The following is a 16,298-nucleotide window of genomic DNA, read 5'->3' on the forward strand; positions in this document are numbered from 1 at the left end:
GTTTTTCTTCTTTTTCTTCCGTTTTTGTACCTCAGCTACATCTCTTAGCTTTATTTTTTAGAGGCTCCAATGTATTTTCCTCCATTGAAACATTTGTTTAATTTACACCACTTGCTAAAGTTCTTGTTTTATTTTTACATTTTCCTTGTAAAGCTGTTCATCTATAAGCTCGTCTGTATTTATCCCCACTTTTAAAAAATATCGTGATTATTAATGTTTAGTGCGGGCACTATGCCAAGTACCCTCCCAGCATTTTCTCCGGAGAAAGACACCTTTATTATCCTGTTCGACAGATGAGAAACAAAGGCACGGAATCCAAGTAACTGGCATGAGGTCCGATGGCTGAAACTGAAGCTGAGCATTATACCCAGCCTTTGGCTCCAGAGGTAATGCACGTATAGAAAAAAAAAAAATCTTTATAAAGTTTTATTAGACACAGAGAGTATTTGTCAACTATGTGCAAATTAAAAACAAAACAAAACAAAAACCAAACCAAACCAAACCAAAACAAAACAAAACAAAAAAAACCTCGTATCTGTCCCACCATGAGACAAGTTTTTAAGTTTGGGCCACTTAAAAAAAAACCCGTTTCCTATTTTTGAGCCTCTTGCCATTTAACACGGCTCCTCGAGGCCCCTCATCCCACTTCGCTCGGCAAACGTGTCTTTTATTATGACTCAGCCCAGCCCGCTCTTTGCCAAGCGGCTGACGCTCGCGGCGGAGGCGCCGGGGCCGCAGCTCGGGGGCGAGGGCTCGCGCCGCGGCTCGCGCGCTCTCCTCCCGCTTTACGGCTGCTGAAAACCCGGCCCGCGCCCGGCAGCCGTACCGCAGACGAGCCCGCGCCCGCGCCCGCGCCGCTCAGGTAATCGGAGTCCTTCTGTTTTCAAAGTTTTGTCAAAACGAGCTCGGCGCTCTGGGGCGGCGCGGTCCGGGCCCAGCCGTCCGGCCCTCCCTCTCGCCCAGACTGGCGCGGCTGCGGCGCTGGCCGCACCCCTGCGTGGGTCCCGGGACGCCAACCCAGCGTCGGGACCCGGGCGGAGGGGCGCTCCGGCGGCGGGGCGGGGGCAACCTCGAGGGGGCGGTGCGCGGGGCACCTGGCTCCGGCTGCCCCCCTCTCAACTCCGGCACTCGCGGGCCGAAGGAGCCCCCATCCTCTCCTCGAGCCCCCCGCCAACCTCCCGAATCCGATTGTCCTAAGAGCGGAGCCCAGGATCTCCCGAGTGCCCTTTTATGACACGTTCACACATGCACGCACGCCCGCTGGGCTGCCGGACGCGGCACCCTAGCGGGACGCAGGTAAAGACAAGCGGCGCTGCGGACCGGTGTTTGGGGGATGGCTCGCCCAGAGTGACGCCCCGCGTGTGGAATGCCGCTACAGAGGACGCGCAGGATGGCTTTCTCAAGGAAGTTTATGAGAAGTGTTGCAAGAGCAGCCTATGATTAGCGTCTGCGCTGGCTTCTCAGGGTCTGCCGTAGTACACATTTGCCCCGTCGTCTCATTCTTCCGTAGCGCCAACCTCTAGCCCCCTGACCCCTTTGTTTAACACGTTCTTTACATCCCCCCAACCCCCTTTCCCTCCTTTATTGGGTCTCTCATCTTTTGGTGTCTGTGTTCTTTTGTCCTTCGCTGTTAGAATAACAAGTACACGTACAGCATCGTTTACTTTTCTGTCGTCCCTTTCCTTACTGTTGCTTGTGTGCTTGTGTATCCGGCAGAGTAATAGGTCCTGGACCTGTACATGTATGTCCTACTACTTCATTTAGCTCTGCGGAACAGAAGACTTGGGTTGGTTAAAAACTGACCTTAGGAACCTAGATAAATGGTATTGCTTGTTGATGGACTACATCTTGACAAACATAAGCAGCTATGTCATGGGTTCCTGTGATTTTCACTCCATTTAGTAGAATCCAGTAACAGTTCTTTGAATGCCAGTCATGGATAGCGACTAACCGTGCAGGTTAAGAGAGAAACGAAATTCAGTTCTTGTCCTACGGAGACTCTGTATCCAGGAGGAGGGACCATAATGAGTACTGCACTAGTGGTATGAAGTGCTCTAGGTGTATGGGGGGAAGAAGAATAAGGAAAGGGTTGGGTTTTAAACTGGGCTTTGATGTTTCAGTAGTATTTGCCCATTTCTTTAAACTCTCCTAACCATTCTTAACAGGAAGAGGATATCATTCAGCAGTACTTTCACCTGAAACTACTCAGAGCTTTTTCTCCCCTATAATTGGTAGTAATTTCTGATCTCAGGACTTATGGGAAAAACGAAAGTAACTTCAGTTCACAAGAGTGATCCAATGTATTCCTCGTACCATACAAATATTATAAACTTTTATTTTAGGACCAACAAGAATGAAGTGATAAATTTATTAATTATAAAAGCACTAACAGATTCACAGAGACCTTAATATTTATTTGTTTAGTCACTAAACTTATCAAATGCTTGATGTGTGCCAAGCATTGTTTTTTGGCACTGGAATAAAGCTCTGCCTTCTTGGAGTATACGTGCTAGTGGAGGGAGACAATATATATATATATATATATATATATATATATATATGAAATAGAAAAATATGTAGTAAGTGCTATGGAGAAATGGTGTGTGTGGTGTTTGTGTTTAGTGGTTTAAAATAGGATTGTAAGGAAAGGCCTCCAGAGAAGGTGACGTTTCAGTAGACTTAGAGCAGGTGAAGGAGTCAGCCGTGTGATAATTAGGCCAAGAGTTTTCTAGGTGCACAGAACAGAAAATGCAGAGAGCCCACATATGGGTGTGTTCAGATAACAGCCAAGAAGCCACTGTGGATGGAGTAGTGTGGAGGAAGGAGGGATGTAGGATATGTGGTCTTAAATGAAGTAGAGGCTAGATTGTATTACTGGTCTAGTAAGCTATTATAGTGACTCTAGATTTTTCTTGAAGTGATCTAGAAGCCTTTGGAGTGTTTGCATCAGAACTGACAACTATTTAACACCCTTACTCTGGCTGCTATGTTAAGAACAGATTGAAGGAAGAAGGCAAGGGTAGAAGCAGGGGTGCCAGATAGGCTTTTATAATAATCCGTGTGATAGATGATATTAGGTTAGACCAGGATGGTAACAGTGGAGATGGTGAAAAGTTCAGATTCTGGATGTATTTTGATGGTTCAATACGCAGGATTTGCTAACAGATTGCGTCTGGAGTATGAAAGCAAAAGAAACTTGGGAGAACTTCTACTGAGATGGGAAGCTAGCAGGAGAAAAGTATGGCAAGTATTAAAAATTTGGATTTGAACACGTTAAGGGTTAGATGCATTTTAAATATCCAAGTGAGGATGTCCAGCAGGCAGTCTGAAAGCCAGACTAATGATACACATTTGGGATTTTTCAACAACTAACTGATTTTAAAAGTGAAGAGATTGGGTGAATTCTTTAAAAAAAAATGTGTAGGGCTAGAAAACTGAAGAAGACCAAGAATTGAGCCTTGGGGCACTCCTACATTATGAAATGAGAAAGAACAATCAAAGGATTCTAAAAATGAGCTGCATGCTTGGTAATAAAAAGAGTTGGAGAGTGTAGGGTCCTGGAAACCAAATGAAGGAAGCATTTGAAGAAGTAGGAGACTCACCCACTGTTCTAAAGATGAAGATTGAGAATTGACTCAGCAAAGGAAAGCATTGATGACTTGATGATAGCAATTTCCATGCAGTGATGGGTGATGAAAGCTTGTTTGGAATGTTTGAAAAATAGAAGAGAAAATTGAAGAGGGTAATGGAGTATGTCCTTTGAAGATGTATATGGAAAAGATAGAGAAATGGAGGATTTGTTGGAAGGCTAAATGATAGAGAGTTTTAAAGGTGTGTGAAACAATGGTATGCTGTTTTGCTAATGACAAAGAGCCCTTAGACCTGGGAAGTTAATGATGAAGAAGAAGGAGGGATTGTTTTCATGTTAGAGAGGATGCAACAGGAGAGGTTATCTATTACTAGGATGGGCTGCTTATTGGTAGTGGTAAGAGAGAAGGAAAACTGTGGACACAGATGCAGGTGGGGTTGTGTGTGGATGTTCTTTTTGGATCACTTCACTTTTCTCATTGTGACAAGTGACAGTTGTGATACATTAGAAATTTGTGGGAAATACCTTTTCTTCCCATTTGGTTAGTGAATATATTTGGTGAGAATATACTTAGAGATTCTGAAAATTTCCTGAAGCAAAGAAATAAGTGTTGTTGAGGAATTCCAGCCTTGGGTTCTCTTTGGGAGGAGTCTCGGAAAGAAAGTTGAAATTATATAATAAAAGTGAGCTATAGGTGAAGGAAGAAATAAGGTAAGCAAAATCATATCATGAAATTTGGGAAAGGCTGTTATGAAGAAGGTAAAAACATTGAATTTCTCTAATGCTGTTAGATAACTACAGTAAAGTTCTAAGGATATTATCTTCATATCAAACAGATGCCTTAAGTTTTAAGTGCCAAGTGTGATCTAATGGAGAGTGGTGAAATCTACTTATGGATAGATTGTATTAGACCTGGAAAGAGATGTTAGCTAGAAATAGATTTCAGGTTGGATTTTGAAAATGATATAATGAGACTGGATTGGCAACAAATTGGGTGTAGGGAAAGAGCCTTTTGACAACATTACTAATGGATATCCAGCAGTTTGACAAGATGGAGAGAACTGTTGACGTTGGAAATAGGACTTGTTCGAGATGAATTTCTGTCACTTATTTACGGATCATTTGTTTATTGATTCTAATTATAAAACAGGGTTCTGTCTGAGGTCTTGGCAGTAGATGGTGATACCAAGATGCAAATGACATAAACCCTGCCTTCAAATTACTATATCTAGTAGAGAACAAAACCAAAAGAATGTTACACAAGTATTCTGAGAAAATTGATAAATACCTTGAGATGTTTAAAAAAATATTATGGAAATTATCAGACAACTCCAAAGTAGAATAGTATAATGAATCCCAGTGTATTCATCATCCTTTAAAATCTCTCAGTTCTCTGTTGATCTTGTATGTTGTGGGAGAGTAGAAAATGCAGAGATTGTTTCTGTTTGTAGGTCAGAATATGAAGACTTTATAGAGCCTTTCCTAAATGAATAGGTAAAAAGATAGTTGAACTGCATGGTAGTTGGTTCTAGTTCTGTACCTGCTGGGCCAATTTCTGTTACTTGTTTGATCTGTTCATTTTCTTGGTAGAGTGTGGTGTTATTCTTTATCAAGGGGCTGCAAACTATAGCCCTCAGGCCAAACCCAGCTTGTCACCTGTTTCTGTAAATCAGGTTTTCTGGATCAGAACTACATCTATTAGTTTATTATCTGTGTCTGCATTTGTCATAGACCATAGCATTGAGTCATTGAGACAGAGATGCTATGGCTGGAGAAGGCTCAAATATTTATTCTCTGGTCTTCTACAAAATGTTTGCCAAACCCAAATTAGCAATAATAGCTAATATTTTTTGAGCATTTACTAAGAGCTAGCATTGTTGTTTTGGTTTGTATGTATTAACATTTAATTTTCACCAAAACCCTATCAGGTAATATTTCAAAAATGAAAGCCACAAATGCGTAAGTAACTTGCTCATGGCTATATAGTAATAAGTAGTGCACCAGGTAGTAATATTACAGCATCTATATCCTTAACTATAATGCTACATTCTTTTTAGATACATAGGAAAAATATATATGAAAAGAATTTTAGCCAATGAGAGTACGATAATTCATAAATCAATGCTTTGCAGTTAAAGTCCTATGCTTTATATGTATAAAGTCTGTAAGATTCTGATTAATCCTTAATGTATATTACAGTTGAAGAGGTATGAAATCTTAAATATGCCTTGATAGAAAATTCTAGTTTGTCATCATTTTCTCATGAGGCCTTATCTTTGAAAGAATACTTTAAAAATTAAGTAAATATAAAATATAACAATAGGAATCTATTATTGTTTCTCCTGATAATATCAGTTTTTAGGAGTTTTAACCTTTAGTATATGACATAATTGTTTGGTGCAAAAAATTAGAATTTAAGGGCCAAGAATTCTAGTCCCAATTCTGTTCCTGGATAGCATTTGTGCCTGTGTCTTCTTTCACCTTCAGTTTTTTTTTTTTTTTTTTAAACTGAGAAGTGAAGAGGTAGCTCAGGATCATTTTAGTGCCTCTTACAGCTCAAAAATATGATTATATAACTTTTTACATGGTACATTCAAAGAAATATGATAGCAACATGGAAGAATGAGGTTTGTTAAGATAAAAATTTTAGTTCTCTTTTTTCCTTACTACACACACACACAAACATATATAGATATGTATACACATAAATATAAGCAGTTACATATAGCTATAAAATCAATATGATTTTTAAAAATATGTGATTTATAGTCATATTTGGTGTGTAGGCAGTTAAATATCTGTCCTTATGTTTGTCTATTTTTGTTTTTGTATGAAGGAATAGATAATTTTTCCCCCTGAGCCAAAAACATAGGGTTACATAAAAAGTGTGTCTTGATGAATCCTTTGACCTCTATGATCTGGCATATTGTCTCATGTTTTCCTTTGCAAAATTTGATTAATTGCTCAGTTTGTTTGCCATTTAAAAGCAAATGGTGTGCTTGAAATCAGGCTTGTCTGTTTTGCACTGTTGCATAGGATATTGATGTCAGACGAAATTGTAATTTAATTGTTTTGACATTTTGATCTGAGCAGTTCAGATAAGAAAGGTGATTTGTCTTACATAGAAACGTAGTATTTTGAGCTCAGCGTGATTTTCCCTACTTGTCTGTAAGTGTGGTTTCAATGTTTAAAAAAAGCTTTAATCATAATGAGAATTGATGCTGTCAATATTAATTACCAAAATATGGTTTGTTTAGGATGTATTACAGATATTTTTAGATGTTTAGTCATGAAAAACTTTAGAAGAGGATGAATCCTTTAAAAACAGATAATGAAAATTATATACTTTTGACTTTTTTCATTGCATGTAATACCACCTATGAATATTTTCTGTATTAGAAGTGGCATTTTGCTTTTTTACAACCTTGGCATATAAGTATTCATTAACTTCTTCAGTTTTAGGACTTTATTTATTATATTGCTCCAGCCTCATTTATTGGTAAATTTATAACTCTGCATGAGTCTTGTTCTTGTGCATTGAGTCCAATTATCATTGGTGATAAAATAACCTCAAATAATGCATGCCTTTTTTTTTTTAAGATATTTATTTATTTATTTGACAGAGAAATCACAAGTAGGCAGAAATAGGCAGAGGCAGGCAGAAAGAGAGGGAGAAGCAGGCTCCCTGCTTAGCAGAGAGCCTGATGTGGGGCTTGATCCCAGGACCCTGGGATCATGACCTGAGCTGAAGGCAGAGGCTTAACCCACTGAGCCACCCAGGTGTCCCCCACATAGTCCATTTTTAAATGTACTTTGAATTTGTTTATCTTTTTACACTTAGAAATGAGAAAACAAACAAAGTAGAAACACTTTTAAACAAATCATACTCTCCAAGTAATTGTTTTTTTTTCTTACTTTGTTTTGTTTTAATTGTCAATTTAACACATTAGTCAATGATTTGACAATTTTTGGGGCATCTCCTAGTTTTAAGAAGCACTTACATCTTAGTTCCCAGAGGGGACCATTCAGGTTTTTTTTTAAACCAAACCTGAAACGTATTTTCTACTAGGCTTCAGAACTCTTAGAGTGTGTTCAAACCTTCTGGTACACTGTAATACTTTTTTTTTTTTTTGAAATGCTGGTTGTAGAAATCAGTTTGAGATTTTTAATTACATTTAAGTGATAACCGCTTCCTTTATCCAGCCTTCTCAAGTGATGTGAATCTGATTGGGAATGACTAAAGGAGCCTCACAGTCTTGGACTCTTTTCCTAGATTTAATTTTGCTACATTCCCAGAAAACTTTAAAAATAAGATCTAGGTATTTTTAAGCTAATTATGCAGGAAGCCTTATGTATGTATGTTTGTGAAAAATGCCTCAAGGCTTTACTGTCTCTTGTTAAAATGAGAGTGTGTGAATGACGTTTTCTTGGGGAAGCTCTGTTTACAGGGGTACATGGTTCCAAGGGTAAGCCTGTTTTTAGGAAGTCATAGCTGAAATGATAGATCCCTAGCAGTTATTCCTCTTCTAAGAATTTTCCTGAAGATAACTTAGTCAACAAAGGTCTAATGGCTGTTCCGGTATTGGCCAGACAAAATGATTTGTAAATCACCACCTTGTAAATGAAAAGTAAAATGATGATTCTCCAGTTATGCTCTGAGTTGTGTTGGAGGGTTTCAAGCCATAGATAAATATGGTCATATTCTATGAATGTTAGATTTACTAAAAAAGGTTTTTTTGGGGAAAAAGTGTTAATCTTAAAAATAAAATGGCCATCATTTGCAATAACATGGATGGAGCTAGAGGGTATCATGCTAAGCAAAACAAGTCAATCAGAGAAAGACAATTATCATATAATCTCTCTGATATGAGGAATTTGAGAAGTAGGACAGGGGGTCTTGAAGGTAGAGGGGGAAAAGTGAAACCAGATGGGATTGGGAGGGAGACAAACCGTAAGAGACTCTTAATCTCATGAAACAAACTTAGGGTTGCTGGGGGGTAGGAGGGTTAGGGATAGGGTGGCTGGGTTATAGACATTGGGGAGGGTAAGTGCTATGGTGAGTGCTATGAAATGTGTAAGCCTGATGATTCACAGACCTGTACCCCTGGGGAAAATAATACATTATATGTTAATAAAAAATAAAATAAAATAAAATGGTCACTTATTTTACCAGCAAAATGAATTTATTTGGGAATAGCAGAGGAATTACAAATTGGGACACATAAGCGATGGCAAACAATAGGCAGGTCTGGAGGACATAGGTAGAGTAACTGTTATTTTATAGAGAAAATGGAGGCAGTTGGGAGGGGCTGCTGTGAACAAAAATCTTTTGGAGGAAGAGTTCAGGATAGTGATGGTTTCTCATTGGCTGAGTTGTGGCAATTTGTCATCGGCTAGGCTGTTGCTGGACAAAGAGGAAATCTTACTTCTTCTTGCTGGGGTTGTAAAGTGAACTACTTTCTGCCCAGGAATGTAAGGTGAGCTTTGATGGCAAGTTTGTGCATGAGCGCTCTCCCTTTGGGGCTCCCTGACTCCATTTTAAATGAGTGACCCTTTATTAATTTTCACAGTGGTTAAGTAAATTAACTGGTAAATTAAATGTTTAAAAACAAATGAATGTGACTATGACATCAGTGTAAAATACGTGATTTTTTAAAAAAATTCAGACATTAAAATAATTTCTTATTTATATAAGTCTCTCAAATACATTTTCAGATCTCAGTAAAGGATATAGGTTGACATACAGATAGATAGTTTGGTTGTCATGTTCACATCTTGTTTAGTCCCATTAAGCTTATTATATACTATCAAACATTTAGATTATTTGCCATTGTCTGCCTGCTTTGGTTTACTTGCTTTCCTGGTATTTGCCCACACTGATATCTTAGATTTGTGGAAATAATGTTCTTTCTTACTCTTCTATTTTTTCCCCACGCTCCTGGCATTGAGATATTATGATTTCTGATAGGTTTCCCTCCCTTTTTTTTTACTTTTTATTTTGAACTGTAGATATATAGGAACATGGACAAATAGAACAGAAAGGTCCTGTGTTCTCTTTATGGTTTCCCTATAGTACAGTATTAAAACTAGGAAAGAGGCTTTGGTATAACACGTGTGTAAAATTTTATCATTTTATCTCAAGTGTAGATTTATGCAGTTTGTCCCCACAGTCAAGGTGTAGAAGTATTCCATTACCACAAAATCACCCTTAGAGCACCCTGCAAAAGAGATACTAAAAGACTCAGAGATATTTAACTTAAAGAGTTATTCACATTCTTTTTTCTAATTTTTGAGGTATTTTAATGTACATGGTAGGTTATTTTGACTACGGGGCCATGTAAGAAAAAGATACTTCAGGAGAGCTTTAAATAGTTAAAATAGTCATAAATAAAGATAGAGATAGAGTTATTTATGAAAGATTTTGAAGGCTTAATCTAAAGTTTGTTTTCCAAAACTTGTGTTTTGGAAGGCTAGACATTAGACATTCATATGCCTGAAGATAGGGACTATGATCTCTTTCTATCTCTATGACTAATCCTTTTTTGTGTTCTGGAATTGACCAGGTGTAACTTAAAACAGAAAAGGAGGAAACACATCAAAAGAGGGGTCCTTGTTGAAAGTCTTAAGTACCCAACCAGCCTTCTCTTTTCCTGTGGAACCAGAGTTGGAGGAAAATAACTTTTTACCATTATCAAAAAGCACTCTTAAATGACATTCTGCCTCATTTGATTTTTTATAGGTACGAATGTCTACAACAACTACATGAAGTCGCTTACTTACTTTGTTTAACCACATTCTATTAGGATAATTATTCTATTACTAGGGCCACAGAAATTCTTCTTGATAGATTTTCTTAGAAGTATTTCCAGAAAATCATGATCTGGGATTTTAGTGTCACATATTGTCATATGAATAGTGTAAATCTATTGTTAAAGTACAGTTCACATATATATTATTTTAATAGCTTTAAAGATATTTTTAGCTTTATTTTTTTGAAAATATATTATTTTAAATATTTAAAATAGCTGTCTTCTGTCTGGTTTTCAGCTATAATGCACTAAATTAAAGTCTTTTTGGAGTTTTGGTGGTATTATTGAAATTTTGTATTATCATAAACCATTCTTTTTAGGTTATCAGAATAAGGCAAAGAATTCCTATCTCTTTTCTCAGTTTTTGCCTTGTTATCTGAATGTATATCATAATTTTGTTATTGCAGTGATATTTACATATTAGGTCCAGGTTACTGTCATCGTCATTATGTTCCTTATCAATTTTCCAAGGTTAAAACCTTCTTTTTTTCCCCCCACTTGCTTTGTTAATTTTGAGTTGGGGGCATAGAAAGGACAAGAAAGTGAGCATGTTCACCTTGTCAAATGTATTTTCTTCTTTTCCACCAGTTGAAATGATGTAATTTCCCCCCAAATCTTTAATTTCACTCAGAATGAAAAAAACACATTTTAATGGTTATTAAATGCTGAACACTTTTTTTAAGTTAGTAAAAACTGATACTGTGTATGTATAGAAAGAAAAGGTGGCTTTGTTTCTGCATTTACCAAGGATGACATGGTATGTTGCCATCTGTCTCTAACTTCTGTATCAACCCTAATTTGGGAATGTTGGTGTGGATTCTGCTAGTACTGAGGGCGTACTTTATTGTAAATATTATAGATAGTGACATTGGTGAGATTCAAGTGACTCATAATTACCAGTTCTTCCCTTGAAGTTGCTCTTTACTTCATTGCTGCCTGGTATATATCTATAAAAAAACAGCTATTCTCTTATTTGTTCAGTATCAAATATAAAAATCTAATTTTGTGAAGCAAGCAGAAAACTACATAATAGAAGCTTAATGTGTTTGTATTATAATGTAGACATTTTCTTAGTATTTATCCAATTTGAACTCCTCTAAGCATTTTTATGATAAAAAAAATCACAATGTGTTCAGGACAAAGTAGTTATAAAACCTATAAATTAATGTTTGATAAAGAAGGACTGCCATTTTACTAGTTTCCATTTCTGATTAAGGAATTGCTGTTTCTCATGTCTTTTTGGTTTACATATTTTTGGGGGTGGTGGGAAAGAAATCACCCATTTTTTTTTACAACATATTTTGTCTGCATCACTATTCCTTCACTTTGATATTAAAACAGGAACAGCAGGGTGCCTGAGAAGCTCAGATGGTTACGCATGGGACTCTTGATTTCAGTTCAGGTCATGACATCAGGGTCCTGAGGTCTGGCTCTGGGCTCAGGGGGGAGCCTGCTTGCGATTCTCTCCCTCTGCCCTTCCCCCTGCTTATGTGTGCCCACATGCTCTAATATATCTTAAAAAAAAAAATCAAAAGCAAAATCCAAAACATTGAAACCAATAAAACGTTGTTTATTAATGCCGTGCTATGCTAAGTCTAGTGGAAGGATTAAGGAAGGGCTTTGTCGATTTGGTATCTATATTTCACTAGCTACTTTTTAATGCAGTTACTGCACCCTTCTAGGGCACCTGCCTTACGTCATTTCCTCCTTGACTCATTTATGATATGAATGACCAATTTTCAGATTTTAATTTCTTTATTTACATATTAGGTCCAGGTTGAATAAATTCTTTATTTATCTAAATTCTTTGTTTATTTCTCCTTATGTCATTTTCTCCTTGACTCATTTATGATATGAATGACCAACTTCTGGAATTTTAATTTCTTAATTTCTTTATTTAGTATTATGATACTAATAGTAGTCTACTGTACAAAGATTATTGTAAGAATAAATTAAGATGGTATGTGGGGAAACTACTTTATCCTTACATACATGAATATCTTTGGAGTTAGTCAAGTCTGGGTTTAAATCCATTTTCCACCTCAGTGTTCTGCTACTTTGTGATACCTGACAACTTGATTTGCTTCTTTAAAATGGGAATTATTTTATCTACTCAGAAGGTTGTTTTGAAGTTAGATCTGATAATAACGTATGTGAAGTACCTAGTACATTGCCTGCTGCCTAGTACTTAATAAATGTTATTTCTCTTTTTTTTTCTTCCTTCCCTTTTCTCCATTTTCTCATTCTCCAACAGTTTTGGGGAAGGGCATCTGGTGAGATCAGATATAGGGTAGGTGAAAACGTTTTCTGTGTTCTTTGCCAAGCCCCAAAGAAGGGGCTTTCCTTTCCCTAAGGAAAGTCTTTGTTGAGTTTAGTGAGGGGGTTTCCTTGTGGATGAAAGACTGGGGAGATTTTATAAGTCACCATCTACCAACAGTTGTCTGATATATGTTACTGCCACTTCTCTGTTTAAAAGTCTCTGGCAACATGGGGGCTTAAGTGGGTACGAGAAGAATAAATGAAAGAAGATGGGATTGGGAGGGAGACAAACCATAAGTGACTCTTAATCTCACAAAACAAACTGAGGGTTGTTGGGGGGAGGGGGTTTGGGAGAAGGGAGTGGTATTATGGACATTGGGGAGGGTATGTGTTTTGGTGAGTGCTGTGAAGTGTGTAAACCTGGTGATTCACAGACCTGTACCCCTGGGGATAAAAATATATGTTTATAAAAAATAAAAAATTATATTAAAAAAAAAAAGTCTCTGACATCTCACTGCCTTTGGGTGAAACTAAACTTAGCCCACTGAATAAGACCCATTGTAATCTGGCCTCCATTATAGATTCCACCTTTATTCCCTGTCCCTTATCCGAAACATAGTTTTTGATTATAATTCCTCCACCCCCACCCCATGCTTACATGTGTGTATGGAGAACAGGGCACTCTGGCCTGAAGATGGTAAAGGGAGAAATGTATCCAATATACTTGGGGGATGTGTTGGCACTCTTTCGTGCCCACTTGTGTTTTTTGTGGATATTCTACCAGGAATGCTTTTCTCCTTTCTGTAAAAGATAGATAGATTACATATCCAGCAGTAGCCAGTTAAAGTATCTTTTTGTAAATGGCTACAGCCCCATCCCCAGAGCTGGTCACATTCCCTCCACTGTGGTCCTGTGTTCTCTTGTATATATGGCTGGCTTTATTGGCACAATTTTCATGTATCTTCCTCTTATCATCATGTTCTATTTGCCACCATGGGCTGACACAGTGTCTTTTCACCTTTGCCTCCTTATTTGTTTATCATTACATTGCTAGAGAACACTTGCTAAACTTTTTAAATGACTTTATCTTCATGACAAAAGCTAAGTGCTCTGTAATGTGCTGTAACACACATAGCAGGCCAAACCAGAACTACTCCTAAATTCCACCCCCACTCCCTACATGAAGATGTTCTTCCACAAGTAGATTATAATCTCATAAGTGTACTCTATACTTAACCTTGTCAGCCACACAGAATATACCTAGGCTAATAGGCTGATAGGGTTGGTGGGTGAAAATATAACTTTATTATGTCATTCCACTGCTTTTTGCTGCTTAAGCAAATTTGGTGTACTGAAAGAAGGAGATAGATTTATAGGTAGGGAAATTATAGATAGAAAATAGGAGAACATAAATTTATACATAGAAATAGCTTGTCCAAAAGTGTCTGAGAATATCCAGTAGTGCCAGGTTTTGCCCATTTGCAAGCTTATGAAGGAGGATAGCACACCATGTGTGTTGGCGGGGTGGTGGTGGTGTGGAATAGATGGGTGGGTGGGAAAGTGGAGCAGAACGACAAAGATAATGAATCTTAGGGTCATACAGGGGAAGTCTGTTTCTAAGTAGTTCTCAGAGGTACTTGAAATAAGTAGGTAAGAATAACTTTGTGAGCAAGAATCAGGAAGCTTGAGAGTATAAAAGATGTTTAAGGTTGAGCTAACAGAATGGAATGCATGAGGGTCAGTAATAGAATTGGAGTTGAAATTATAAGTGGGCCTCAGGAATGACACCTACTGGGCCCATGTTCATCTTTGGGGATATTTACTGTCCCCAAGTTACATTACACAGTAAGGAGGCATGGGGAAAAGTAGAGGTACAGAAAGACTAAATCAGTTTGGCTGTGTTTTCCCCTAAATGAATATTGGGATTATGGCCTGAAATATAGTTTGTGGACAGATCTAAGAAATATTTTTTTTCTTTTTTAAAAGATTTTGTTTATTTGACACAGACACAGTGAGAGAGGTAACACAAACAAGGGGAGTAGGAGAGAGAGAAGCAGGCCTCCTATGGAGCAGGGTTCAAGCCAAAGGCAGACACTTAAAAACTGAGCCACCCAGGGGCTCTGAAATCTGGGGTTTTTATAGTGATAATAGATACGTGCAGACCATTTGGGCCTAGGATTTGGTTCAGCTCAGTTAACTTCAGTAAACACTAAGAGTTATTCTTGACTGAGAAAAACAAAAGAATATTCTGATTTGCCCTTCACAGAGTTTGTGTTGTAATTAGAAGAGTAAGAAAATAATTACTGAAAGGTAAAATAGTGTTTTGTTTTGCTATTTTTTAAAAATTCAAAAAACTATGGTTTTATCTAAAACACTGATTTTATGACATAGATTGGAGAGATGATTTATTTGATGCTGATATTATTCAATAGTAGTACCTTATAACATTTTTAGGATTTGCTTTTTCAAAAGTTTATTGTGCTTACTCTGTTTTCAGATTGCTCTTTGTTTCTTCTGTTGATATTGAACATGTGAGTGTGAAAAATGAGGTCGGTAACTTGAAAAATGTATTATTTTGTAGAACATCAGCTTTTTGATATAACAGCCTTATTTTATGTGTCCTTCATTGAAGCCACATTACATTCTTCTTTGAAGGTTTTAATTATATAAAACTTATAAATACAAATGTTGGGATATAAAAATCAGTATTTTTATATTTTATTCTCTAGAGAACATTATATTCTTAAAGTATAATTTACCTTAAGTGATCATCTAGTTTATCCCTTTTCATTTTATAAAGACACTTCAAATGACCTGCTCAGACTCACAAAGGTTTTACCAAATGAGACCAAGTTGGGATTAGAATTTGGTGTTCTGGCCCATAATACAGGTCTCTGCTGCTATCCATGTATTGATGTTAAAGAAAAGGTTTTTTTTTTTTAAATTTTTTATTTTTTATAAACATATATTTTTATCCCCAGGGGTACAGGTCTGTGAATCACCAGGTTTACACACTTCACAGCACTCACCCAAGCACGTACCCTCCCCAATGTCCATAATCCCACCCCCTTCTCACAAACCCCCTCCCCCCAGCAACCCTCAGTTTGTTTTGTGAGATTAAGAGTCACTTATGGTTTGTCTCCCTCCCAATCCCATCTTGTTTCATTGATTCTTCTCCTACCCACTTAAGCCCCCATGTTGCATCACCACTTCCTCATATCAGGGAGATCATATGATAGTTGTCTTTCCACAATAGCCAAACTATGGAAAGAATCTAGATGTCCATCAACAGATGAATGGATCAAGAAGATGTGGTTTTTTTTTTTTTTGAAGTAATGGTCTTCCCGTTTTTTCAATAAGATGGCAGGTGGGCTCAAATGTACTGTCGGTATTCTGCATTATTCTTCTGGAGCTACTCAGGCACTCAGGATTCCTTCCTAATTTAGCAATATATTTTTTCAAGTCTCTCTAATGTTTTTTGGGGCTCTAAAGATCAGAGTAGCGATCCAGCACTCTTTCAGGGCAGAGAGAAACCTCAGGGAATGGTCAATAGAGTAGGGCAGGGTTTGGAAGGAAGGGGGCTGGTCCAGAGGAATGGTTCCCAAGTTTTTTAGGGAATTCCCACTATTCTTTGACAAAAT

The 16,298-nt window shown here is 37.5% G+C and overlaps 1 protein-coding gene across 3 annotated transcripts in view; it reads left to right on the plus strand.

Moving 5' to 3' along the window:
* The first annotated feature begins 719 nt into the window (after positions 1 to 719).
* Positions 720 to 16,298, plus strand: part of NAALADL2 (N-acetylated alpha-linked acidic dipeptidase like 2) — a 1,340,010-nt gene continuing 1,324,431 nt past the window's right edge. For all 3 annotated transcript variants that reach the window (XM_004756608.3, XM_045088639.1, XM_004756611.3), the window contains exon 1: positions 720 to 862. The gene's annotated coding sequence lies outside the window, so the exon portion shown is untranslated. The remainder of the gene's footprint in view (positions 863 to 16,298) is intronic.

The sequence above is a fragment of the Mustela putorius genome, unplaced genomic scaffold (assembly GCF_011764305.1).
Source record: "Mustela putorius furo isolate JIRA1106 unplaced genomic scaffold, ASM1176430v1.1 tig00003834_pilon_pilon_pilon, whole genome shotgun sequence".
In the NCBI taxonomy this organism is placed as follows: domain Eukaryota; kingdom Metazoa; phylum Chordata; class Mammalia; order Carnivora; family Mustelidae; genus Mustela; species Mustela putorius.